This window comes from Maniola hyperantus, chromosome 16 (genome assembly GCF_902806685.2).
Source record: "Maniola hyperantus chromosome 16, iAphHyp1.2, whole genome shotgun sequence".
Lineage (NCBI taxonomy): Eukaryota > Metazoa > Arthropoda > Insecta > Lepidoptera > Nymphalidae > Maniola > Maniola hyperantus.
The window spans coordinates 13,754,785-13,778,651 of record NC_048551.1 but is presented as its reverse complement, the minus strand read 5'-3'; the positions used below and the strand labels follow the sequence as shown (position 1 = coordinate 13,778,651).

Here is a 23,867-nt window from a genome sequence, read left to right as displayed (position 1 = left end):
ATAATTAATCATAGGTTATTAAAGATGCATTACGAATTACGACACGCATTCAATCTTAGGAAAGAAATCTTAATAGTGATTATTAGCTGGTGCCCGCGACTTCGTCCGCGTGGAATTAGGTTTTTAAAATCCCGTGGGAACTCTTTGATTTTCCGGGATAAAAACTAGCCTATGTCATTCTCCAGTAGGGCGATTGTCTAAAACCTGCATCAATCATTATTACAATCTCAATTGTTCTGATTGGCTGAATTTGTGCGATTCTTGTTGCAACAATGCATTGTGGCCAATAGTGAACGAGCATTAACCAATCAGAGATGATTGCGATCGTGACATTGTAGCTGTCAAACAACCGCGGTAGCGCCACAGGTTTTTATCTATACCCATACAAAAATCACGTCCATCCGTTGCACCGTTGCGACGTGATTGAAGGACAAACCAACAAACCAACACTTTCCAGTTTGTAAGCCAGACCTTGTATACAAAATCCGTTTGCCGCACATGAGTTGCTTGCATTCATAGGTGCATAATTTGCGCACTTACATACTTCATCTTCATACTGATTAAGAAACCGACCAAACTAACGGCCGATAAAAAGTTTGTGGTCTGCGGGGACTCTAAATTTGTAGCGTGCACAAAAATTTAGAGCCTTTAAATGTAACATTCATGTTCCGTCCTTTTTTTAGCAAATTTTAAAAAGAAGAGGATGCAGATACTCTAAATTTAATATAGCGAAATACAACAGAATCAGCGCCAATGTTGGTTCTGATTCAATACTTATTATGTAGTTAGTTGTATGATGTATCGTTTAAATATCAGAGGTTAGTGTGAACATTGGCCTAGATTTACTGGGGGATTACATAAAAATGACTATGTAATAAATTTCGTAATAATAATAGCAATTTTTCGCTATGAATTTTTTAATGCTGTAATAAGGTTAATTAACGTTTTTATTTATTATCTACACTAATATTATAAAGAGGAAAACTTTGTTTGTTTGTTTGTTTGTACTGAATAGGCTCAAAAACTACTGGACCGATTTTAAAAATTCTTTCACCATTCGAAAGCTACATTATCCACGAGTAACATAGGCTATATTTTATTTTGGAAAAAAATAGGGTTCCGTAAGATATTTGGGTTTTTCGGACACAAGGTGTAAAAAATCAACCAGAAAAGTTACTTATTTTGCGTACGCTGCCTAAACTATAAAAGATAGAACCATAAAATGTTCTAATTAATTGTAGATCTTATAAATATCTACAAAAAAGTCCGCGACACACTATACCCATCTATGTCGAGTGAGGCACAGCAACCATTTTTTTATTTAAAAATCTTGAATTTTTTTTGGACTACATTTAAACGCGTTTATTTTACTCATGCTATTAATCCTTATCAAAATAAATGATTTCATCACTAAGAACAGTTTATGGAGATAATATTTGGTCTTTGAATGATTAAAATTGGACGTTTGGTTTTGAAGTTATGGCGAAATTAAAATATTACGATTTCTGCTGCACGGCCCGTTGTATTATATAAAGAGGTAATGTCGTTAAGTTTGTTTGTAGGGGGTAATCTTTAGAACTACTGAACCGATTTTAAAAATTCTTTCACCAGTAGAAAGCTACATTATTCCTGAGTGACATAGGCTATACGGGATCTTTAAAAACCTAAATCTACGCGGGCGAAGCCGCGGGGATCAGCTAGTATTATTATACACTAGCTTATGCCTACGACTTCGTCCTCTTGGACTACACAAATTGCAAACCCCTGTTTTACCCCTTTAGGGATTGAATTTTCAAAAATCCTTTCTTAGAGGATGTCTAAGTCCTCATAACTATCTGCATGTCCAGCCCGAACCGTCCAGTATTTTGAGCTGTGCGCTGATAGACCAGTCAGTCAGTCACCTTTCGTTTTATATATTTAGACTAGCTTATGCCCACGACTTCGTCCGCGTGGACTACACAAATTTCAACCCCCTGTTTTACCCCCTTAGGGGTTGTATTTTCAAAAATCCTTTCTTAGCGGATGCCTACGTTATAATAGCTATCTGAATGGCGAATTTCAGCCCGATCTGTCCAGTAGTTTGAGCTGTGCGTTGATAGATCAGTCAGTCAGTCACCTTTTCCTTTAATATATTTAGAAGATATAGATTAATTTTCATTATGATTCAGTCAAAAACTCAAAACACAAAGATGTTGGGTTAAATTCAATTTAAAGACTGGTTTCAAGTCGTTTATTACGTTTAAGCTTCTTTAATGCAACTTAATTGCTCAAGTGGCCTTCCGAATTGTTTTTTGTTTCATTTATATATTAAATGTGTGTTGCAGTGGCGAAGGGTGAAAATCTGAAAAAGGGAAGCCGGAAAGGTACCTACCTACCTACTTACCTAAAAGAATATCAGCTGTTCCCCATCGATTAAAGACGCTTTTTGTTTTCAAAACTCGATTTAGAAAAATTACTATCGTTACGTAACAAACAGGAAATCTGTTAAACAACAATCAATGTAAATTAAGGTAATTTCTGATGTTGACTTACCAAACTGAATCTAAATTACCGCGAACTTACACTTATTAGTTATTAATCACTATCCCCAATTTATTATATCAAAATAAAACACCATTAACAACTTTAAAAACAAACGTGCATGGACGCTTCACAAAAACAAATACCCTTCAAAATACAAAATACTCAAAATAATAGCATGTACCTGTTAAAATAATACTATTAATATAATTTTTAATTTGGTGGTATAATACGGTAACTCGGATTCTAGCGGCTTACTTACGTCAAATTTGTCTGACCTGTCAGAGTTCCAAATTCGTATTCGCTACTGGGCCAGATTAAATTGGTGGGCTCCAACCGTAGAGCGAGACAGACCTAGTTCGCTCCTTTCGCTTTCGCTAGGGAAATGAAAGAGATAAATACTAAGCAAAAATCTAACTAGGAAATCCGATATTTTACGGCTTGTATGGTGTATGTTACTTACCTACATTAGCTGTTATGCTTTTAACTTAAATTAGTAATAACAAAAAAAAAGCATTTGTGACGATCGAACCTTTGTATTTACGAACGTATTACCGAATTTATGTGAATAGTACCTACTTACGCTATATTATGCCAATTCTTAAAGGGAAGCCGATAGGAATCGTGTTATATTGACTCTTCGCCGCTGGTGTGTTGTCTATTTATAATAGACAAAATATAAGATGCAAGGATGCATGCAATCAGTGATGATGATTTTTCAAAGGGGACACTTGAACTCGGTAAGTTCGAATGAATACGCGGCAAAAAATAATGTACATCGACCTTTAGAAAGAGGAGATAGTGGATTTCTAGAGCCAATCGACCTTTAGAAGGAGATAGTGGATTTGTAGAGCATTGGCTCTACAAATCCACTATCTCCTTCTAAAGGTCGATGTACATTATTTTTTGCCGCGTACTGTATATATACTTTTTTGTCAACTTTTGCACCTATAGACGAGACAAACACAAATTACATATATAGTAATAGCATGAATATTTTAAAGACATGGCTAACTAGCTACTATAAATGGGAATTTAGTTGTATGTGTGCTGTGCATAGCTGTGTGTTGACTGTTGTGTTGTGAATAACGTAACTTTCTGCTTTCCGCGCGATTCCCTACGAGAGATATTTAAGGAAATGGGTATTCTTACAGTAGCTTCCCAATATATTTACAATAATATAATTTTTGTACGACAAAATATTCACAGTTACAAAAAAATCAGTGATCTCCATGATAGGCAAACTAGAAACAAAAATAAGCTAGCTACTCCTGCGCTCCGCCTCTGGAAGGTGGGAAAGTCATTTGTGGGAATGTTTCATAATAAAATTCCACAAGCAATTTTAGACTTGCCTTTACACAAGTTTAAAAAATGTGTTAAAAGTATGCTCCTAAAAAAAGCATATTATACAGTCGCAGACTATGTAAACGATAAAAAAGCTTGGATTTGACTCGCTCCAGCAATGCACGGGGCTGCAATGGCTTGTATGGTACGGTATAATAACATTGTAAATTAAAAAATTAAAAAGAGCAACCGCCGAGTTTCTTGCTGGTTCTTCTCGGTGGGAACGGCGTTCCGAACCAGTGGTAAATTAAAATGACCTGACTATTCATAAGCACTTGTAAAGAGTTTACATGAATAAAAAAACATTCTATTCTATTCTATTCTGAATTCTACTAGCATATTAATATACCTATTTATTATGATATATTTAATTCATTTCATTCAATGTCTTATTTTAAAATTACTTCAATACCTGATCTGCTATTTCCACGTCCTAGTATTATTTTAACAATATCTTTAAAAAAATGTATAGGTATTTCTATTCAAATCGTATCTTTATGAGTAATTGTATCATTGTTAAATATTTTCTCTCTTATCGTAAAATTTTATGGGCCGACCTACCCGTGACGGCTGCTTATTCTTATTTCTTCTCAACAATACAATAGTGGGTTATTCAAGTCCAAGGCCGAGCGCCGTTGTTATCGAAGTGAAAGGTTTTCAACTTACAGTCTACGTGGAATGCCGATCTATAATATTTAATCATGTGATGTGGATTTACGACTATTTTATTTAAGAATGCCGATGGTCAGGGGAAAGGCAGAAATAAATATTTTATTATGTAAACAGTTCATACCTACCCACATTTTTAACTTAAAATTTACATATTAAGTAGGTACCCACTTTTAATGACTTGGCGCGTTCGGAACCCTCTTAGCTTTAGTTTTAAGGTAACGTAATTAATTATCACCACTATATCATCCTACAAATCCAGCAATTGATTAGGTATCAAAAAGAGTGCAACAGTACCTACTCTGAACAAATCATTTTTAAGTCAATGGACTTAAGACTTTGACTTTGACTAAAAATTATCTAAGTACGGACTCAGGTAGGTATAAAATTGATTGAAGGATTGAAAAAACTCAGTGATATTTAATTTCTCTATATTCTGATAGCAAAAAACCAACCGATCAAATCGATCAAGCCAGAAGCGAGAAAATCGCGGTATAGGTAGTACCTAGGTATACATTTATACAGGTCGAACTGAATTTTTTTTCGAGTTTCGGTTAAAAAAATGAGTTCCCGAACCGAGGAAATTCTTTTACCCAACAACAATGTGTTTTATGTCAAATGGATTACCTCGTTCAAATAATCTAGCATTCCTGTGGTAAAACAACGTCGTGACATTTATATTTAGCACGCGAACAATGAATGGAGATTCGCATTGATTGTCTACTGTCCTAAATAAAACTAGAGATCGGCACACGCGGCTGTACAGAACTGTCGTTGTCCAAGATGGCCGCCGCTGACGTCACCGTGCGTTTCCTTTCGCGCCGCCTTCACCTTGACATTTAAATTTGATTCTCGAACGTGTCGACGCGGCGCTCGTCCGCGACGCGCGTTGCATAATTACAACTGTACGAAATACGAATACTAGCTTCCCTTGCGTTTCGTTTATCATAAACATAACATACAACTGCATACGTACCTATTCTATAGGTAAGTGACGGGCTTTGAATGGCGACTTGACGCTAGCCGTCCATAACACGCTAGGTTCTGCATCAATAAATTTCGTCTATCAGGCTGAGATCTATAGAGTGCTTAAACTTAGATTAGCATGGCTAATATTCTTAAAAAAAATTAAAACCAAAGACTTCTATGATGTACCTATGTATTAAAACGAGATTTATATCAGCGGTATAACGCTGTCTTGTTTTAACTGTGTCTTAAGTCTGAGCAAAATCAAAGTACCTACCTACCTACGGCCTATAGGTCTCATCCTTGTGTCGAATGAGTGATACATCAGAGAACATATTTATATTTTGTCCTGCAAATATCAGTCAGACAATAGGCCATCCTTCAGTCACAACAGGGACTGTGGCAAAACTGCAATAAAACCTATCGTCTGTCGTCATAAATGATTGTCATTTGTCATTAAGATACGGTTCGAAGGACCATAAATACGCATGCACTCTTTAAGATAGTGGAAGTTTCTTCTTCTTGGTCGCATTCTTTTACATGTCTGAAAGTCGTGTCTGCACAGCAGTGCTTTTGTGGCGTTGTTTGTAATCGTCTTCATCCCCTATCTTCGGTTGTATTGCAGTTGTAAGAGTGATACCAGTACGTGATTTTATTTATTCAAACCAGCAGTTAAGTGATAGACAGTGTAGTATATTCACCTACTATACCCTCGTAGCTTTAGTTTTAAGTACGTAATTAATTATTACCACTATATCATCTTACAAATTAACAATTTTGACCACCAGTGCCTAAGCGTAACATGTTACCTATTCTGAATAAATAATTTGACTTTGACTTTGACTATACCTTGCCCAAGCCCTGCCCACAACTATGTCCAAGTCCAAGTTATTGGGCGTAGCGGAGACCAATAAACTATCAATAGTGCTAATACGAAGTTGCTCCATGATTTTGTTTGTTCTCTTAGTTTCCGCAGCATACAACCTGACCTGCGTGTCTGGTGCACTTTGATCGTCCGTTGTGCCAGATCCTTCTTTCTACGCAGATGCAAACTGTGGAATCAACTCCCATTGGCGGTGTTCTCACTAAATTACAACATGGGGTTATTCAAGGGGCGGACCAACAAATTTCTGGAAGGCCGGCAACGCATCGGCAGTTCCTCTGGTGCTGCAAATGTTCATGGGCGGCGACAATCACTTAACATCAGGTGACCCGCCTGCCTGTTTGCTCGCTATCTTTATTAAAAAAAAAACCACAACACCACATCTCAAAAGAGTCGGTTTTCTTCCTCTTTGCCGCTCAGATCGTCCACGCCCTCGATCTCAGTTCCATAGATTGAGAAGACAAAAGTTTGATAGAGTCTTGATACTTTAGTGTCTCATATTTTACTTAAAGGATAGTTTATTAGACTGTGCATATTAAGAAAAAAAGGCACATTACTTGTTAATTATGCCATATTATGGGCGCAAAAAAGGTAGAAAAAATAAAAAAAACACAAGACAGAATTCCACTCCTACCACCAACTACTCAATTTCACTTCAATGAAACATAGAGATTATAATAATAGAGGAATTCTCACGTGCACGTCGTCGGTTGCGTGCGTTCAATTGTCTCAAATGCTAAACATTTCCCGAGCCATTGTGCGCAGCGAGCCGCGTGGAAATCTTACTCCAATTAAATGCCGAAACGGACCCGGCGATTACTACACCAGTCAGCACAAAAGTTATTCAGTGGAACGATCTTTCCCAACATCTTTTGCTGGGAGAATTTTATGTGCTGAGTTGCGATTTAAAAGGCTCTAAGAAAATACTATGCGAATAAATTCTTACTATTCGAAGAAACGCACTTAACTGAAGATCTGTAAATCAATCTATCATCTAAAGATATAAGTCCCGCAAATTGCTATTGCGCTGTAACCATGTCTCATTAACATCGAAATGACGCCATTTTGACGTCGGCCGAAATAAAAATATACCATCAGCTCGAAACTTTAGTCCAGTGCTGACGTCACTAAAATAGCGGCCACGCGCCTTATCAATTAGCGGGAAATATACCTAAGGTACTTAGCAATGCAACGTTTATGTTATTTAACAAAAAGATCATACCTTTGACAAACAATAATAACGTGTTGTCTAGTAACTTATCTAAAAGATAGATTTGCAAAGATCCTTAACAAAACAAACGAAATTGTCAAGTGCAAAAACAAAATAATCCTGTTGGATAATTTATGTAAATCAATCTACATAATTGTTAAATATATTTATTGATATTTAAATTTCTAAATTTCTGTCATGTGACAACATTTGATATTTAGAAGGTCAAATCACAAGTGATAATAAAATGGGTAAACATGATAGAGTCAGTAAATGTGTAGGTACTCCTTTGAATATTTATAAAAAATACTAGACAGGCCTCTGTTATCAACTCGTAGGCGTAGGTACTATCATATCGACAGGGCATGCTATTCGGAAAAGATAAATAAGTAGAAACTACAACGATCTGTACGACGAGTCATAGTATTTATAGGATCTATGCGTGTCATGAAACTATTTTGGGAAACTGTTAATATTCATACACCAGATAAGTACCATTGTACAGAGGTATCTTCTTCTTCTGCCTTACATTATTCCACGCTACGTGGGGTCGGCACAACATGCCTTCTTCTTCCACATAATTATTATCCACCCCTTTTACACGCATATCTTCTTTCACGAAATCCATCCATCCACCTTTTTAAAATCTGAATCCAGCGGCTCCCTGCGATTCATTTGATGTTGTCTGTCCACCTATAGTCCGCGACAGATAGATATGGCAGTCGGGGGTGTTAATCAGCATGATAAACTTGGCTAATATTCTTTAAAAAAATGTTTTTGTTTTTAGCTTCTTTGTTTTTTGTCTTGTTTATCTCATGTTTTGTGTACAACAAAGTAGGTATACTCGTAGATACAAATAATTTCATCATCGTTGGCGGCGCGAAGCAAAAACCCAGCTCCGAGTACAGGTCGTGCCAGTTCGCCGCCCGTGGGAACATTCCCACCACGGGGCACGGATCCATCACCACTCGCCACTTTCTCACCAGTGTTCTTGTGAGCCAACGACCGGTCTCTTGCACGGGGCTTCAACGCCTAATTGAATTTGATTTTCATAAATTAATAATTAATACTGTATGGCGTATCGACCACAAGCGTAATGAACTAAATCCTGCTAGACGCTTTAGCTATGAACATATTAAACACTAGAGGATGCCCGCGACTTCGCGTGGACTTAGATTTTTAAAAATCCCGTGGGAACTCTTTGATTTTCCAGAAGAAAAAAAGGTTGTTTTAGTCAATTTCCGGGACGCAAGCTACCTCTGTACTAAATTTCATGTACATCAGTTACATGGATGGGTAAGTATTTAGGAATCCCGTAGGGACTCTTTGATTTTCCCTGATAGAGTAGCCTATGCCTTCTCCGGGATGTAAGCTAACTGTGTACCAAATTTCGTCAAAATTGGTTAAACTGTTTGAGCCGTGAAAAGCTAACAGACAGACAGACACAATTTAACATTTATAATTAGTATGGATATATACATATACTCGTGTATAGGTACATTACAAAAAGAAACTGACTGACTGTCATATCAACGTACGGCCACATGTTCACGACAGTTATACAAATATACTATTTCATTTTCATTTTATTCCACATAATATAAGTCACTTACTTCCCTTATCTGTGTTTTCTTACTTTAATAAATACTACATAATACCATGGCATTCATAACTTCTCCGCAAAACTTGCCATGATTTAGGTATAGGTTTTTTCCTATGGCCTTTTCGATCCACTTATGTAATATATAATAATAATAATAATATATATCTCGATATATCTTAAATGTTTCCATACAAAAACATGTCTCGATATAGATTAGTTGAACGTGGAGTGCGAATTCCGAAGACCGGTATCGTTGTATGTTGTATGCCTATATCGTGCCTATATCGGAAACTTGTTTATCGCAGGGCTGTGTGTATAATAAATACGAGTTTTACGTTATTCGCATTGCCAATAATAATTTATGTAATATAGCGAGATATTTTTAGGGTTCCGTACCCAAAGGTTAAAACACTCTATTACGACTCCGCTGTCCGTCTGTCTGTCCGTCTGCTCATGGACCGTGACAGTTAGACAGTTGAAATTTTCACAGATGTTGTATTTCTGTTGCCGCTTAACAACAAATAGGTACTAAAACAGAATAAAATAAATATCTAAGGGGGCTCCCATACAACAAACGTGATTTTTTTTCGTTTTTTTTAATAAGTTAGTTTACTATATCAATTGGGTAATGATACAAAAGGGCTTTACTTGTACATTCTAAAACAGGTTTTATTTAATTTTATATGAGCTGCATTTAAATTAAGCTCATTAAAATAATTTTGAAAATTTTTGGTTGTATTTACGCAGCTTTATGATAAAATTATATCACTTCATTTTAATTGTACTTATTTTAAATTCAATTATGTGGAAGATTTATAACATGACAACACTAATTTTAAGTGTACTCAAGACATATTAATTATACTCGTTTTATATCTTCACTATGACGTATTCGTTATACACCTAAAAACAAGCCAAAAAATAAAGGAAAAGAAGAAGAATATTTTACTATATAGACTTAAAAATAATCTTAAAAAAGACTACCTACAGCATAAAGTGTAATTTAAAATTAAACACCGAACTCACAAAGAACAAAAGTCAGTAGGTACTCAAATCAATTCATATTCATAAACTCTAGGTAGGTATTTGTCGCGATTCCATCCGTGAGGATTTCGATTTTTTAAGAATCCACAACTAATTAGTGAAGGTTTTGTTAAAGAGAAAACCTGTTTCTAGACCTTAGTAGTTAGTACGTATGTCGTATATGTAAGTCAATTATTTTCTCTTTTATATATTATAAAGATAGATCCAGTTACAAAAAGCTTCTACAAAATTAGTATCCTTGAATTGATATTCAAGAAGGCAAAACAAAATAATGAAATAGGCAAAGGTGAACATATCAGCTATAAAGATACCCACTCATATAATAAATACTGATCTTTTTTGCGATGCTTAAACGGGAAACGTGAATACAAAACACGGAGCTGATAATAATAGCAGTTAAGATGACCTTCTGCAGACCAGTTTCGGCAATACGGCATCTGCTTTTGGCGACGCGAAACGAAACGTGACGGGTCCTCCGTCCTAGGACGTGACGTTATGCTGCGGAATCACGAAGATGTTACGCTACACGACATTGGAGTCGCAACTCGCACTAACAGTTTATTTAAATTAATTATAGGCAAACGCTTGGACAATAATCACACCTGATGCTGATGGAAAGTGACGATGTGGCCTAAGATGGGACGCGTTTACCTAGAAGATGCCTATTCACTCTTGTGATATTCTTGTGTTCTATTTATGTTGATTGTGTTTCTAGTTTATGAAGTAGTTCCACCTTTTCAATAAATTACTGAATAGAAGAGTTATTCTAACTAAAAGTGACGGGTCCTAGGACGTGACGTTATGCTGACGTCACGATATCACGAAGACGTTACGTTACACGACATTGGAGTCGACAAGACTTTGCTGTCTTGTCTGTCTGTCTGCTAGCTTTTCACGGTCCAACAGTTTAACCGATTTTGACGAAATTTGGTACAGATTTAGCTTACATCCCGGGTATAATCCCGGGACATAGGATATTTTTTATCAAAAAAATCCCACGGAATTCTTAAACCGATTAACCGATCCGTTTAACAGATTTACATTTAATATGGTACAGAGGTAGTTTGCATGCCGGAAATTGACGTAGGCGACTTTTTATCCCGGAAAATCAGTTTCCACGGGATTTATGAAAAACCTAAATCCACGCGGACGAAGTCGCGGGCATCATCTAATAAAGTAATAAAGCTTACACAATGCCTATTCATAAATGTAAAGTCAAAGTAAAAGTCAAATGATTTATTCAAAATAGGTAATTAATAACTCATTTTGATGGTCAGATGTTGGATTTCTAAGATATATGGTGGTGATGGTGATAATTATTACGCAAACTTAAAACTAAAGCTACTAGGGTTCCAAACGCGCCCAGGTCTGAGAAGAGCCCACAACAAACTCAGCCGGGTATTCTTTTTATTATGTTATTGTATGAAATCCTTACTACCTACAGTGAGTTATGCATAAAATGAAAGAACAAAATTCGATTTCACTGCAGGTAGGTACGTAAATTATGAGACAGATAAAATATTTATTTTTAAATAATATTATCAACTGAACTAAATATATACGTTTATCTAATCGAGTCGGTATCAAACAATAATTTAGTCAGCCATATTATCTAGTCACCGTGGTGATTGTCAAGATAACACAAGAATTAGATATACAAAAAGTCCCGAAAAGCAAAATAGCTTCAAAATAGCAATAAGTATTCACTACTCTTATTATAAATGCGAAAGTGGTTTGTTTGTTGGTTTATTGGTTTGTCTTTGTTGGTTTGTCCTTCAATCGCGTCGCAACGGAGCAACGGATCGAAGTGATTTTTTGCATGGGTATAGTTAAAGACCTGCAGAGTGACCATAGGATACTTTTTATCCCGGAGAATCAAAGAGTTCCCACGGGATTTTTAAAAACCTCAAACCACGCGGACGAAGTCGCTAGCACCTAGTAAAAATAAAACATATATTTTCGATGCAATAGCTACTATGATTTTTCCTCCTTTCACACACAATTCCTTCCTCCTTTCCTCACAATATTTTTCGGAAGTGATATTTAATCGAACATCAAGAAAACTTTTTATCTATAGCATCTTAAAAAGCTCATGAGACAAATCGTTGGTACTTGGTACATACGTACTACTTCGTGGTACATATGTGGTACGTCGTGGTACATACAGGACGTCGCACCGGCAAAGCATCGAAATTCAAACAAAGCACTTCCCCCGGGTTACCTGGAACAAAGGAGGGCGTGTTCATTACTCACAGCGTCTCACTAACAATATACATATACCTAGGTGTTGGTAAGTACAACAATATACACAGGTACAACAATGAACTCTGTTGAATATGCTAACGGATTTTTCCCATTTATTTACGTAATCTTAAAATTTACGCAGATATTGTTAGGATTCCGTACCCGAAGGAACCCTCCCAACGAGACCCTATTACTAAGCCTCCACTGTCCTTTCGTGTGTCAGCGGGCTGTCTTTCATGAACCGTAACTGATTACGGTATATGATAGAGACAGAGAGTTGAAATTTTCAGTGTGATTTCTATTGCCGCTATAACAAAAAATAATAAAATTTTTAAATTGGCCGCCATGCAGAAAAAAAGGAAATAGTATAATCTTATGGTCGGAACCCTTCGTGTGCGAGGCCGACTCACACTTGACTGGTTTTATTTTAGCTCAGCACCCACGAGCACGGACGAATGCCCGGAGTAGCTGCAACATTCATGATTACGGAATGCTTCCGAAATCCGAACATGCAATTCACTGAACATAATCTGAACGTATCAATCAAATGTATGTGAAGTTTCCAACCGTACCTGCGCACTCGACTACACGATCACGTGAGTACAATCACTAGACTCTCCCACTAATAGCGGTGGCGTGTGGCGTGAGTCGCGTGACACACGACACCCCGCCATTAGCATCCCGAGAGCTACCGTGAAACAGTGCATGCATACACGCCATCACGGGTAGTTGACACCTATATTTCGTATCGTTTGATCGGGAGCTGACCAAGTTACGAGCGATTTGCGTCCGACTTCAGACTTTATGTTACAGGTGATAATGATAAAGCAAGCAAAATTAGCAAGCTGAAGTGCCAGTGGGCAGACCATGCCAATTGCAGAACCATAAGCGGGTGGATAAGAAAGGCGGAGGACCGTATTAAGTGGCGCGCTCCTGAAAAGGTCTATGTCCAGCAGTGAACTAATGCACATGATCACAATCACTAAACTCTCCCACTAATAGCGGTGGCGGGTGACGTGAGTCGCGTGACACACGACACCCCGCCATTAGCATCCCGAGAGCTACCGTGAAACAGTGCATGCATACACGCCATCACGGGTAGTTGACACGTATATTTCGTATCTTTTGATCAGGAGCGACCAAGTTACTAGTGTTTTGCGTCCGACTTCAGACTTCATGTTATAGGTGACAAAGCAAGCAAAATTAGCAAGCTGAAGTGCCAGCGGGCAGACCATGTCTCATCTTTCTTATGGCATGGACCTTGTCATTATGTCGTCGTCATTTAATCCATACTTGCACCAATACCGAAACAGACATGAAATTAAGCAACTAGATCCAAGCCATCAAAATATAGAGGGGTAATAAATATAACGTGTTTGAGTCGAATAAACGTCAGGAATAACAGTCAGATGTCGTGTTGCGCGCCTGTAAGCTGTAAGCTATCCCCAGTTGTTAAGATTGTGGCGGATACAGGGTAGTCATTATCTTTCATTACACGCGGGGCGGTAGATGGTGTGAAGAGCAAGGAGTTGCACGCGAATGGAGGAGATAAGTTGAGCGATCAGGCGACGGTGGCACGCGATATTGTGGAAAGCGTCCAGATCTCGCAAATTGATTGATGATTTGCTTACTGATTAAATGCCAACTCAAAACATAGTAGTTATACTTTACTCAAAAAAATTGCTTCCTATTTGGATAATATCCTTCCTACAAGCGTGCTTCTGCAGTAAAATATTGCACTATGCAGCCGTATGACTTGTCGATAATGCAAAAATGGCTTTGAGGGGAAGAGAAAAAAAAACAGAATCAAGATATGAACTGTAGTTGCCCACACAATCAGCTTGCTTTTGCAGTAAAACGACTGTGCAGGCAATATGACGTGCCAACAATGCAAAACGGCTCCAAGGAGAAGAGGAAATCATCATCATCATCATCATCATGATCAACCTATTACCTGCCCACTACCGCGCACAGGTCTCCTCTCAGAGTGAGAAGGGTTAAAGCCACAGTGGTCCAATGAGGAAGAGTAAATATCAGTCACAAATATTCTGAGACGACTTATAGTGGCCTACACCAGCAGGTAATGCTTCTTAGAAATAAAGGTAAGTCAGGTAAGTTAATTTTCCAAGTTGCTTTCAGATGAATACCTTCAATAACCTCGATTAACCTTAAAATATTAAGTCGGTTGAACAACTCGTTTACTAAACGACAATCGATCTTGACATGTTTTGTAGGGAAATTCGTGGAATGGCTAAACACTTCGCCAATAAAAATCCAGACAGCTTATGGTGTCTTCTCACGGCATTAAATAGCACGAGCCGTTTCGCTTCGCTTCCCAATCTTGAGACGGACTCTTGTTTTTACCAACAGGTCCTTTGTTGCAAACAGACTAACAGCGGTTACGCACTCATCCGATCTGAGTCCGCGAAAATACGTTCCTTTTTGTTTTGTATGGGAGCTTATGACATATTATGTCGTAGATAATCGCTGGTATTCTCACGGATGACGGCTAGAACTCGGACGACGGAAGTGCAGTACGTAATCGCCGTAAAGTAGGAAACTGCACCTATCCTTATTCCTATCTATGCCATTTCCTAATGGGAAAAATAGTTCCAAATTCAAATAGAGACGTTTAATAATTGTCATGTCATCTTTATTAACTACACGAGTCTGCCAAATTAACTAAATCGGAGAGTTGGAACTGAAAGTAGCTGAAAAATCAGTAACCATTTTCGACAGAATAACATCAAATAAATGAAACTAGTAAAAAGTTTACAAAAGCGAATTGAAGGCTTGTGATATCCAGAGCGGTGAGAAACCACCGTTATATTATGAACGTGAAGGAAATCCAAGAAGACGGCTCCGTAAGACGGCAGAGTATTATTTCCAGCCGTGACATTTCGTGTGGAATCTAGCATGACCACAGCTCCTAAGCACCGGGTAGTCAGTACTCACTAGTCACGTACGAACGCGATGAACTTAGGCCTTTGAATGTGTTCGTGCCAGTTCATGCTACGATAAATTGCCAAAACTCATTTCCTAGCTTCAACAATATATTTTTTGTAGAGTATGCCTTGAAATATTAAATGAAATTTGGAAAACATTGGCTTGGTTGTCCCCACTACTTAGCTCACATTCCTGATCCCTGCTATGTCTTGAAATAAATATTTTTATTCCAAACCACGCCTATTTAAGAATTGTGTCTGTACGTCTGTTTGTTACCTTTTTAAGGTAAGGTAAGGTAACAACCGATCTTAACAGGCTTTAACAGCACAAATAGAGCTAGCAATTCTGAAGACGGACACAGAGTATTTTTTTACCGAGGAAAAGTTACTGTCACGAAAAAACACACAGAGCAGAGTCACGGGGAACAGCTCGTAAAATATACAGAATGGACAAGGAAAACATAATGTCACTTAATTGCTTGCAATCATACAAGTGATCGAAATTAAAGGTTGGCTTGAAAATGTTTCGAAATAAATTGACACAATTTCACCAAAAGCCATAGAATTATTACGTACTAAAATACACCTAAAAGCAGAGAATAAGTAAAATAAAATAAAATAAAATAAAAATCTTTTTTATTCAAATAAACTTTTACAAGTACTTTCGAATAGTCTATGGTTCGGAATGCCTTTCCTACCGAGAAGAACCAGGAAGAAACTCGGCGGTTGCTGTATTGCTGTAAGTATTATTAATAACACATTATTCATATCTTCAATTGCAAAACTATTTATAAAAGTCAAATAATTTAGCTAATAAATAATAGGTAGACTTTCCGAAACGAAAACGATACTTGAATGATAAATTATTCTCAGGCGTAATAGTCTTGAGACTTGACATTTGAGGTGACCTAATACCTGGCCTATACAGCGTACACTGTAGTCTATAGGGCCGGGTTAAGCCATGACATTTCATGCTCACGAACCAGTAGCATTTATGTGGCGATGGCGTGATATCTGCTGTTCAAAAATTTAATCAGGCAACCTTATAAATCTCTTGCATGTATCTTTACTTCAACCTAATTGTTTGATAAAGGAATTATAAATTGAGAAGCATAGAGTATGTACAAGTCTAGGTTGAGGAGACTACATAACGATGAAAGTATAAAGTAAGAATAAATTTGTCGATTGTCACGGGAAACTTACGGCTTGCAAGGAAAATTCTTTTCTTTTACTTTTTCTTTTTGCATTATTTCGATTAATCATTACCTTGCAGATAAATTTTAGTTTTATTTTAATTTTTGACATTTGTAATATTATTATTTAAATTTGTATTTTTTTTATGTGACTAATTTTATCAAAACTATGTACACGTTGTTAGGTATATCATAACATATTGCATGCTAATAGCCAGAACTTGGCTGTACCTTTTTGTTTTGTAATATCTGCACTGTTTACTCATATTCGCAATAAAGAAATTTGAATTGAATTATTTATCTAAGTCTTAGTACTATAAAACCTATTAAATAAATTTATTGAATCAAATTTTTTCAGCCAAGACGTCACTATGGCAGGAATCCGTTCCTAATCTTAGTTTGGATGCATTATAAACAAATTCGTTTCCAACAGTTTTTGACATTGAGGATCTGTCGGGCATAGAGGTCTTACCCAATATTCGATGGTGTTCCAAGAAGCAATTTTTGGCGCACTGACTACGATCACGTAGTTTAGAAAACAGTTTAATGGGCTATGTAGAGCAGAGACAACATTATTACAAAATCAGTACTTGGGGCTTTGTGTTACGGCACGACAAGTGCCCTAACAACAAAGCCCCCAGAAGTTGCGGCCCCTGCCTTGCGCCGTCTGAATCTAGCGACTTGTTTGATACCGTCTGTACATCTAGTGAGGGAGGGATTCCAAGGCTGCGCTTTCCGGTGCGAGGTCATCTTGGGACCCCAACGTCTATCAATTTTTCAAACCATGTATATCCAATGAAGTTTGCTTGACAGCATAGAAGGTAACAGGCCTTGTCTATCTAATAAATATGAGAGTAGATAATTTCAGATTTTGCAGAGAGCATCATCAGTCTAAGAGTGTTATGTAACTTGAGTGACGATTTTAGGATTTCTTTATTTATAAACGTGACCTGAGTCAAAGTCATTCATGTCAATTTTTATCGTATAAATTATAAGCAATAGTCAAGTTAAGGTCGATAAGATGATGAATAAACATAGGATGTGACGCACGAAGCAAGAAATATGGTTGAAATAGAACGTTAATTAACTCGGTACAGTGAGCACTTGTGTGAGCAAGGTCAACTGACTCAGCGCTGCTAACGAGTTTGATTAATTAATCAAACGGAACACTTGTGATACGTATGTGGAGCTTGAAGAATCGGATCTAAATTTGCCTTTCCACCATAGATGTGCCACGTAGCGTAGCTAAGCTACGAATGTGCGTCAAACTCACCAATAGGATCGCTTGATTTTCATAGCATTATCTTAGAGTTAATGGAAAGGGGTTCAACCACAGAGAATTCAACCTCAAGAGTACCCATATACAAGGTCTTGCATGAAAACAAAATCGTAAAATGTTGGCGAGGGACAGGGGAGAATGCTATGTTGTGATTCGCGGACTCAAAAGTCACGTAATGAAGTCAATGTGCGGAATGAGGGTACCAAACGGGCGTGGGCCTACTTTTATGCTAAGCAACTGCCTACGCCTGGCGATCGGGAGTGTCCGGCTATTAGGCGTCTATAGGTGGTGGTCTGTAGGTTCAACGAAACTAAGTTTAATATATACTAGCTGATCCCCGCGGCTTCGCCCGCGTAGATTTAGGTTTTTAAAGATCCCGTATAGCCTATGTCACTCAGGAATAATGTAGCTTTCTACTGGTGAACGAATTTTTAAAATCGGTTCAGTAGTTCTAAAGATTACCCCCTACAAACAAACTTAACGACATTACCTCTTTATATATAATACAACGGGCCGTGCAGCAGAAATCGTAATATTTTAATTTCGCCATAACTTCAAAACCAAACGTCCAATTTTAATCATTCAAAGACCAAATATTATCTCCATAAACTGTTCTTAGTGATGAAATCATTTATTTTGATAAGGATTAATAGCATGAGTAAAATAAACGCGTTTAAATGTAGTCCAAAAAAAATATCAAAATTTTTAAATAAAAAAATGGTTGCTGTGCCTCACTCGACATAGATGGGTATAGTGTGTCGCGGACTTTTTTGTAGATATTTATAAGATCTACAATTAATTAGAACATTTTATGGTTCTATCTTTTATAGTTTAGGCAGCGTACGCAAATAAGTAACTTTTCTGGTTGATTTTTTACACCTTGTGTCCGAAAAACCCAAATATCTTACGGAACCCTATTTTTTTCCAAAATAAAATATAGCCTATGTTACTCGTGGATAATGTAGCTTTCGAATGGTGAAAGAATTTTTAAAATCGGTCCAGTAGTTTTTGAGCCTATTCAGTACAAACAAACAAACAAACAAACAAACAAAGTTTTCCTCTTTATAATATTAGTGTAGATTAAAGCGAAGGAAAAGCTAAGGATGCGAGCTAGGGATATGAGATGCGTGAGTTTTGGAGCTATAGGACGTATGGAGCTCAACCAATGACTAAGCGTACTTTAGCTTGCGTCGTGCATCTTCCTGGCCCCGGCATAGCTACTTCGCGCAAAGCGCATCTTCATAGCATTAGCACTGCTTAGCTTTGGTGGAAATAGACACATAGTTTCGTAGTTTTAACCTCACCGCTAGATGCACAGTACACACTGCAAAAACTCCTTTAATCTAGTGAACAAAACAGGAAGATGCAATAAATGTTACTGCTAGCTTCTATATCGCACATCTCTGGTAAAAAGCGTAGCGGAATTCTGCAAGTGGAAAGAATAATAATTGCTGTTCAAAGTCTCGTTTTGAAATATAAGGGACGATAGCTGAAAATCAGCGTCCGCATTTTATGCGTGTTGACGCGTATGATGTAAGACATTATCCTGAGTTGTACACCCTAGGGGTGGTGTCACAGATGAAAATGTTACATTTTTGGTTTTTTCTGTGACACCATACAACAAATAAATCCATATTTTTTCTTTTCTTACGAGTATATTCTGTGCCAGATCAAACGCAAAGAGAATTTCTACTAGATTTGGTCCTGACTTCAGACTGTTTCATGCATGACTGTAATCAAAGTTTAAGCTTTTAGTAGTAATTGTACTGTAATATTTTGTTGTCATTCAAAAAATTTGAATGATGTTTGAAATAATTTAATTCACAGATTTCCCAGAAACACTATATTTTCCTTTACAAAACAACCACATCATCATATAAACAGCTGCAAAATGTGTTTTGTAAAAACCGGTGACTTTTTAAAGTGTATAATTATCCTGAATAAAATTGGCATTAAATTTTACGACCAGCGTGACCACTATTACCGAATATTTTTCTTAGAAAACTTTATGAGTATAATAATTTCAACATTGGTATATGTGGTACATATCCTGTTAAGCCGTGATTGTTTTTAAATAAATATATAAATAAAAAATATTTTTTATTCAATTAAACTTTTACAATTACTTTTGAATCGTCAAATGCATCTACCACTGCATAGCTTAGTTTAGCGGCTAAGACATCTGCCTCCAAATCGACGTCAGGGTTCGATCCCGGGCTCGCACCTCTAACTTTCGGAGTTATGTGTGTTTTAAACAATCAAATATTACTTGCTTTAACGGTGAAAGAAACCTTCAAAGGTAAGTGAAATCTGCCGCTTCGTAATTGGGATCTATAGAGCGCACTTTGACTCTGCTCAGACTTAAGATTGAGTTAAAAGGAGACAGATTTATGTGCGAGATATAGCTCTGTCGCGTTTTAACTCTTCGTCTTAAGTCTAAGCAAAGTCAGAGTGCGCTTTATAGATCTCACCCTTAGAGACCCGTGTTCAGAATTGAGACTTCGTGGCAATGGGTTTATGATGAGTTGGCTAGTTTTCGTTGAGTTTGGACGTCGAGTATAATTACGTACCTACAACTAGTACCTAGATAGGTATATGACGCAATTAGCTCTTTTCTCATTTACATAATTAACGAGCGCTCACACAACTCTAGCATGACCGCGGGATACAACAACACAATCACGTCCGAAGCCAGATGCGTGGTGTATCTTATGGCCGGTTTATATTACTCCAGTTGTTAGATTCAGTAAGTAATTTCAGCGCTGGACTGAAAGTATCGTCATTATTTCAGTCAAGTTTTTTATAGATCACTGAATTCGAAGAGGCTTAAATGGGTTGTGCACTGCGCACTGATTTGGCTCTATGACTCTGGATTTGGTATCTTGACTATTTTTGTCACCCTCCAGGGATACAAAAAAAAAACTTTTTCTAGGCTTGATTCAAAGGCACTTATAAATAAAGTGGCAGTTCTACTAAGATGAGAGAACAAGAAAAAAACTAACCGTGTTTTTATGATACAACTGACCATCGTCTGAGGCCAGCGCACTATTGAGCACGGGTCTCCTCTCATAATGAGAAGGATTTGGCCATAGTCTAGACCGCTGGTCAGGTGCGGATTGGCACATGGCAGGTGAAGTGACATGGCATCCCTTATCTCCAATCTTACTAGGTGACTAATCTGCGGGATGTATGGTATGGCAGTTTCTCTTGAACTCCACCAGGTCCATTATCTTGGACAGTTAATACGCGGCATCGTATCAGGAGTCTGAACATTAAATCGCTTGGCGGCAAATCTTTGCCGGTAGCAGTACAGCACTGGATTGGAATGCTACTGGACAAATGTGAACTGGTCATAAACACAATCACGTACGAAGCCAGTGTGTACGTGGTGTATCTTAGCTGTTACGTCGTTACTTCGTTTATTTGTATTGGCCTTTATCGCTTTGGATTGCTCGGTTCGTTTACGTGGATTCTTGAAATAAATTGAATGAACAGCCAGGTTCAGAGGTGACCTCGAACTTGTTATCAATATTTTTGTACTTAAATATAGGTACAATTCAATGTTGGTAATATTAAATTTCCGCTGCGCAAATTATCTGTGTTACAGTATAATTATTTATTAGTTCAGTAAAATCTGGCTTTAATAATATTATATTAAAGTTTCACAAGGTACGAAATTACAGACAAGGTTTCTTTCAAGAGTCTTACAAGTTACAACAATGAACGCTGTTCCTTGTGTATCATGGACTTTTCCGCAAAGTATCAATCGTACATATTTTCGTGTTGCGAGAAAGGGATAGAAGACCTTCCCACTCCAAAATTAAAATGCCTGTAACTTTGTAAATCTTTGTTGGATTTTAATATTTTTTTTCAGCGTACCTACGTCATTATTTTTATCTTAGTTTATAATAAAGTAATAATATTTATCAAATTCAAAAGTAGGAAAATACCCAATTCAACAAATGTTCCTATAATACCTGTGTCCGTTATAGGCTTGCAATCCGATTTGCATCCGACCAATGTGTCTCAAACCGGTTTCATTAGAATGGCAATAATGAGAAGATGGATTGAGAGGTTTTTTTTAATGTTTTTTAGCGTAGTAGCACACGCCGGGTATCCGCTAGTATATTATAATATGTATTTTTATTAAGAAAACTTATGACTACCTAGCAGATTTTTTTCATAGGTAACTTGTGTATGAAGGACTTACCAAAATGACGTCGGTCGGTTTGTTTCCGCTCCGCTTGACCTCGATCGGGCGCAGCAGGCGATATTATTGTTTCCGATTTCCAGTTATGTTTACCTTAACATTTACATCGTGGAGTTTTATTGTTGTGACGCCTTTGAGTTTGTTGTGGGCTCTTCTCAGACCTGGGCGCGTTTGGAACCCTCGTAGCTTTAGTTTAAGTTTGCGTAGTAATTATTATCACCACTATATCTTACAAATCCGACATCTGACTACCAAAAGGAGTAATTTATTACCTATTTTGAATAAATCATTTGACTTTGACTTTGCCTACGGGCTACGGTATAAACCTACCTATACTACGCGACAGGTCCAGATGGCAATCGGGGTGAGGAAGCTCCGCACTCCCACAAAGCCCACGCGCTAACCCAGTGCGGGAAGGCGCGGGTGGACCCCCCCCATTGCCATCACGACCTGTCGCGTAGTATAGGTAGCTTCATCTCGACCTGTAACATACTATATAGGCAGTGTACCTACTGTGGACGTGATCCCAACGTTGCAGCCATTCCGATGTTTATAATGAATCGTTAGTGTTACATAATATTTAGATTTAATAAAAGTTGTTTGTACATGTACCTACCTACTATTATCAATATGATGAAAAATATTGCCAGTCAGTTTGGACTGGGGACTGGGGACTAGGGACTGGGGGCTGGCGACAGAAGTGAAAACTAAACTGTGACATGACACCATACTTGACAGTTGACACTTCCATTGAACTTTTAAAAGCTAATAAAACAGTTGTAAGCGACGCGACAGTTCGAGATGGCAATCGGGGTGAGGACGCCCCGCACACCCCCATAGCTCCCACGCTAACCCGATGCGGGCGAGCGCGGGTGACATGCGTGCGGGTGTGCGGGGCGTCTCCCCGCCTCATATCCCGATTGCCATCTCAACCTGTCGCGCACTATAGCATGTAAATTTTATTTTCATTCAATGCAAGCTTTGTCAAAAATTGTAAAGCAATAATTTTAACTTTTAAGGTCGAATATTATACCTATAGATAAATAAAGTTATTTTTGATCAACATGTTTGTTGTTCTCGGAGCGAGACCAATAATAATTAATCTATGGTTGTTCTGTACGCGGCGGCCATTTTTATGTGTTATCAGTGACGCTGCTGTGTCTATCGCCGTAATTAGGTTGCAAGCGAGCGCGACCTTGTTTCGTGAAAAATAATAACATTCGCCGTACACGTGGAGCCGTATCAGCTAAAACAACAACCTCCGCCTTCTCCCCCTTGAAGTTAAGAAGCTTAACGCAACTATCCCCTCTGCCATAACACCGGACCATTTGGTCCAAAATTTATTATGATAGTGTCAGAGTAAACTAGAGTGCGGAAACTCTCGGTTTGATCCTGTAGGTCGATTTCGTAAAACTTGCATCAATCATTATTACAGTCTCAAATGTTGTGATTGGCTGAATTTGTGCTATTTCTTGTTGCACCAATGCATTGTAGACAATCAGCGAGCGTCAACCAATCAGAGGTGATTGCGAGCGTGAAATTGTAGCTGTCATTCTACCGCAATCGCGCAGCAGATTGAGTTTGATCCTGAATCTACAATCTGTCAAATATTAGGCTAGGGGTGACGTGAAATCAGATACCTAGTCGCGTGTAGATGATGTCTCGACGTTGTGTTACAAGTCTCATAACTGTCATGAACTGTGACAGTGTTTAATCTAAATTGTTTGGGCGAAATGGCGGAATCTTTCGATGCTCTA

General features: G+C 37.7%; 1 protein-coding gene across 2 annotated transcripts in view; it reads right to left on the bottom strand.

The window, feature by feature from the left end:
* Pits (Protein interacting with Ttk69 and Sin3A) overlaps positions 1–23,867 on the bottom strand; it is a 275,032-nt gene that overhangs the window by 197,399 nt on the left and 53,766 nt on the right. Inside the window, exon 1 of one of the 2 annotated variants that reach the window (XR_011237684.1) lies at positions 12,405–12,442. The exons of the other annotated variant lie outside the window; for it this stretch is intronic. The gene's annotated coding sequence lies outside the window, so the exon portion shown is untranslated. Of the gene's footprint in view, positions 1–12,404; positions 12,443–23,867 lie in introns of those variants that run through there. 2 annotated transcript variants of the gene reach the window in all.